This window comes from Nicotiana attenuata, chromosome 5 (assembly GCF_001879085.1).
Source record: "Nicotiana attenuata strain UT chromosome 5, NIATTr2, whole genome shotgun sequence".
In the NCBI taxonomy this organism is placed as follows: domain Eukaryota; kingdom Viridiplantae; phylum Streptophyta; class Magnoliopsida; order Solanales; family Solanaceae; genus Nicotiana; species Nicotiana attenuata.
In genome coordinates, this window is record NC_031993.1 from 56,266,130 (window position 1) to 56,272,009 (window position 5,880).

Genomic DNA, 5,880 nt, shown 5'->3' on the forward strand with positions numbered 1-5,880 from the left:
ATTCAGATTTTTTGTGCAAGAATTATATTCAAAGCGGGCTGGAGGATGGTTTGTATAACGTCTACAGTGGCGTGGAAACGTCAAAGGAACTGTGGACTGCGCTTGAAAAGAAATACAAAACCGAAGATGCCGGGTTGAAAAAGTTTGTTGCTGCAAAGTTTTTGGACTACAAAATGGTAGATAGCAAGTCTGTTATTACCCAAGTCCAGGAATTGCAAGTGATTATTCACGATCTCCTTGCTGAAGGTATAACTCAATTTAATATTGATGTTGAAAGTAGTAATCTTAGTATTTTTACTAATAGAAATTTCATTGAAGGTCTTGTTATCAATGAAGCATTTCAAGTAGCAGCGATGATTGAGAAGTTGCCTCCTTTGTGGAAGGACTTCAAAAACTACTTGAAACACAAACGCAAGGAGATGTCCCTTGAAGATCTCATTGTTCGGTTGAGAATCGAAGAGGACAACAAAGCTGCGGAAAAGAGAGGCCGTGGAAATTCAACAATAATGGGAGCAAATATTGTTGAAGAGAACAAAAAGAGAAAGAAGGCTTCTGGACCGAAATACAGCCCAAGCAAGAAGCGGTTCAGTGGAAACTGCTACAACTGTGGGAAAACTGGACACAAATCTACGGAGTGTCGTGCTCCGAAGAAAGACAAGAAAAGGGGTCAAGCAAACATGGTTGAAAAGCATGATGATGTTGATGATTTATGTGCCATGCTTTCCGAATGCAACTTGGTGGGCAATCCTAAAGAGTGGTGGATTGATTCTGGAGCCACTCGCCATGTTTGTGCTGTTAGAGAAGCTTTTGCTTCTTATGCTCCCGTTGGACCCGATGAGACGATTTCTGTGGGAAACGCTTCAAAGGCGAAGATTGAAGGATATGGAAAAATATTTCTCAGAATGACTTCCGGCAAAGTGGTGACTTTGAACAACGTCCTTCATGTTCCCGAGATTAGGAAGAATTTAGTCTCTACTGGACTTCTTGTTAAGAATGGGTTTAAATGTGTTTTTGTTTCCGATAAGGTTGTAATAAGTAAGAATGAGATGTTTGTAGGAAAAGGTTACCTCACTGAGGGCCTTTTCAAGCTGAATGTAATGGTTGTTGAAAATAATAATAAAATTTCAGCTTCGTCTTACTTACTTGAGTCAAATGAATTATGGCATATACGTTTGGGTCATGTCAATTATAAAACCTTACGGAAAATGATTAATTTGGAAGTATTGCCCAAGTTTGAATGTGACAAATCAAAATGTCAAGTATGTGTGGAATCTAAGTATGTTAAACATCCTTATAAGTCGGTTGAAAGGAATTCAAATCCTTTAGACTTAATTCACACAGATATTTGTGACATGAAGTCAATACCATCTCGCGGTGGAAAAAAGTATTTCATAACTTTTATTGACGATAGTACTCGATATTGCTATGTTTACTTACTTAATAGTAAAGATGAAGCAATAGACGCATTCAAGCAATACAAAAATGAAGTTGAAACGCAACTTAATAAGAAAATCAAAATGATAAGAAGTGATAGGGGTGGTGAATATGAATCTCCTTTTGAACAAATATGTTTAGAATATGGAATTATTCATCAAACAACGGCCCCTTACACGCCCCAATCCAATGGGATTGCAGAAAGAAAGAATCGTTCATTAAAGGAGATGATGAACGCATTATTGATAAGTTCTGGTTTGCCACAGAACTTGTGGGGGGAAGCCATTCTTACGGCTAGCCGAATACTAAATCGAGTACCCCATAGCAAAACACAATCCATTCCATATGAAAAATGGAAAGGAAGGAAGCCCAACTTGAATTATTTTAAAGTGTGGGGGTGTTTGGCAAAAGTGCAAGTTCCTAAACCCAAAAGGGTAAAAATAGGACCGAAAACCGTTGATTGTGTTTTCATAGGATATGCAACTAATAGTAAAGCATATCGATTTCTGGTTCATAAATCAGAAAATCCCGACATTCATAATAATACGGTTATAGAATCAGATAATGCTGAGTTCTTTGAAAATATATATCCGTATAAAAAGGAATGTGAGTCGATTGGTGAAGGATCTAAACGACCTCGGGAAGAAATAAAAGAAAGTACACTTAACCAAGAAGATCCAAGACGTAGTAAACGTCAAAGAACGTCTACTTCATTTGGACCAGATTTTGTGACTTTCTTATTGGAAAATGAGCCTCAAACATTTAAAGAAGCTATGTCTTCTTCGGAATCATTGTTATGGAAAGAGGCGGTCAATAGTGAAATAGAATCCATACTAAACAACCATACATGGGAATTGGTTGATCTTCCTCCTGGAAACAAACCGTTGGGATCTAAATGGATCTTTAAGAGGAAAATAAAAGATGATGGTACTATTGACAAGTATAAGGCAAGACTTGTGGTCAAAGGGTATAGACAACGAGAAGGTCTTGACTACTTTGATACATACTCTCCAGTTACAAGAATTACATCCATACGAACGTTAGTAGCGTTAGCTGCAGTTTATGGTCTTGAAATTCCTTAAGCTTGTTATTACACTGTATTTGTAAAATAAATTCTGGAAATATAAATGAATATAAACAGTAATGAATATAAACAGAAATGACATAAACCAATTCGAGCCCACTGAATTCACAGTGTTTCCTTAAGGAATTTAATCCCCTCCTAGTACCCAAGGTTATGGATTATTTCCTCCCAGGATAGAACGAATGAAACACTGGGGTTTGAAGTACCACTACACCAGTGTGTAATTCGTTCTATCCTGGGAGGAAATAATCCATAACCTTGGGTACTAGGAGGGGATTAAATTCCTTAAGGAAACACTGTGAATTCAGTGGGCTCGAATTGGTTTATGTCATTTCTGTTTATATTCATTACTGTTTATATTCATTTATATTTCCAGAATTTATTTTACAAATACAGTGTAATAACAAATTCGTGTTAAGAAACGTTTTCCCTTTTTAATTAACTTTATGCAGTATAAATTATCGAATACCAAATGATCATAGAACAAATCCGTTGCAATTTCCCTAAATACTTATGACCAAATAAATAAAATATAAAGAACGTGTAAATTGAAGAGGAATAAATTTTTAGTGCCTTCAATTCAACCCGCATATGACCGCTCACCAATGCTAGCTAGTGCGTCGATGCAGGGTGGATACAATTATGTCAATCGCCGTAGTTTCTTGTCTTATTTCATCGCGTTTTGGTTTCAAATTTTAGTAAGTCGCATAGCATATAAGTTCTATATAATTAGGACGTCTGGACTTTTTAAAATCTACTATTCTGTGTGATTTAAGGGCATACTCTGAGAACTGAAATGTGATGCAAAGATTAGCCTAGCAATTTTTAAGAGGCTTTTTTCGGGACTCGCCCATGGCTCGCCCCTGGCGGCGCAATATCAAAGTGCCCTGAGGTTTTTACGCGAGGCTTAGCTCCATTGGGCTTATGTTTCAAGCGCCCAACTGTGCACCCTGAATACGCCTAACACTCAATATTCGGGGGCCGTACAATAGTTCCTGTACAAATCATACATCAAATTCCCTAATTAGCTTTGTTGACTCTCATAATTCTTTAAACAAATGAATGATAAAAGTTCTTTTCATCTATAGAGATATAAAAATTGAGAGTAACTCAAATAATAAGTAACAGTATTGCATATTACTTAATTGAATATCATGATGGTGAATTTCACTTGAATGTTTCATGTGAAAATAGATAACCAGAATTTATATCTTCGCTTGTCATTGATCTTCTTGTTTTAGTTCTATGTCTCTCAAATTTGAAGGCAGTTTTGTATTTGCTCGTGAAGGAATTATTTATTAAATTATAGTACTAATGAGGTTTATTATTTATTTACTTTCAGTGAGGTAAAACGTGTAGTTTGATAATAGTTTTTAAGAAATTATAAATTTTTAATTGTTTGAAAGTTAAGACGTTATGGTTGATTGTATCTCATAATAACTTTAACATTATTGAATATTTATACTAGTAAAAAAAATCAAGATATTTTATTTTCTATGAGTTTCTTTAATCCTTTTTAATTTTTGTTAAATTTAAAAGTAGGTTTTATATTTTTTGTATTATTGTGTCATTTTATTAATTTATAAATTATATTTCTTTAAGATCCGTAAGACTTACGGCTTGTGCCTCAGGGCTTTCGCCTCGCCCCATAGTGAGTAATATGTCGCGCCTTACGCCCTCTGTAACAACCCAATCGGTCGTTTTGAGAATTTGTATTCAGTTCGATAGTTTGAGGTCATGAGTAGCTCCATATGGTGTATTACTCGCATATGTCGTCGGTTTCGGTTTTCGAGTGGTTCGGGATTGATTTGGAAGAATGATTCTCATTTTTGAAGCTTTAAGTTGGAAGAGTTGACCAAATTTGACTTTTTTTTAAATTTGACCTCATATCATAGTTTTTATGGTTTCATTAGGTTCAAATGATGATTTTGAACTTGGGCGTATGTCCGAATTTCTATTTGGATGTTTGTAGAAGGTTTTGGCTCTATTTGGCGAAAGTTGACAATTTGAAGGTCTGAAAAGTACATTGGTTTGATCGGGAGTTGACTTTGATGTTATCGAGTTTGGATTTTGGTTCCGGGAGTTTGAATAGATTCATTATGTCATTTGAAACTTGTGTGAGAATTTGAGGTGATTCTGAGTTGTTTAGACGTGTTCGGCGTGAATTTAGAATTTGGAAATTTGAAATAGTTCATTAAGCTTGATTTGAGGTGTGATTCGTGATTTTGATATTGTTATGGGCGATTTTAAGGCCTTGAGTAGGTTCGTGTTATCTTTTGGGACTTGTTGGTATGTTCGGATGGGGCCCCCAGGGGCTTGGGTGAGTTTCGGGGTGATTTTGGATCATTTCGAATGGGTTTTCCATTGCTGGTTTGCTGGTGTTAGGTAATGCATTGCGATCACGAGCATGAGATCGAATTCGGGAAGAGTCAGATGAGCTGTAGGAGATTTTGTTCTACGCATTCGCGGTTAAGGGGGCACGATCGCGAAGGGTCTATGCGTTCGCAAAGGGCGATTGGGAGCTGGGAGTTTTGTACTTCGCGTTCGTGGGGTGTGTTCGCGATGTTTGGGCGTGCTAGTCAACGCGTTCACGAGCCATTTGTCGAATTTGCGGTGAAGGTTTTGGTAGGAGGCAGTTTTGTGCTTCGCGAACGCAAGGCTTCTTCCGCGTTCGCCAAGGGTTCGCCTGGGAAGTATTATAAAGTACTCTATTTTGAGTGTTTTGGTTATTTTATCACATTTTAAGTTGGGGAGCTCGAATTTGGGCGCTTTTGGAGAGGAGTTCCACCACATGAATTGGGGTAAGTATTTTTTACTCGGTTTTGATTATTTTACTTGATTCTATCTTCGATTTTGGCATTTAATTTGTTGAATTTAAAAGAAAAATTGGTGCTTTATGTCAAAAAGTTTCTGAAGTGAATAATTAAGTTTTGAACATTAATTCGGAGTTGGAATTGAATAAAGTTAGTATGGTTGGACTCGTATTCGAATGGGTTGTTGAAATTTGTGAGTTTTGTTGGATTCTAGGGTGCAGGTTCAGGTTGACTTTTTGGTTGACTTTGAGTATGTGATTAAAGATTCGACCTTTATCATTTGGATTTGCTTCCTATGGCATTTTTTGATAAATTTGAGTTGCTTTTGGCTAGTTTCGAGCCATTCGGAGGTCCATTTCTGCAGGATGTCGCTTCTAGTGTATCGACTTGGCTTGTTTGAGGTACGTATCTTTCCTAACTTTGTTGAGAGAATTTTTTCTACTGAATGATCTTATTTTCTATACGCGGGGTTGATGCATATACAAGGAGATGAGCGTATATACATGTGTCAGGGTTTCCATACCGGGGGGGGGTAGGGGGTAGGAAATT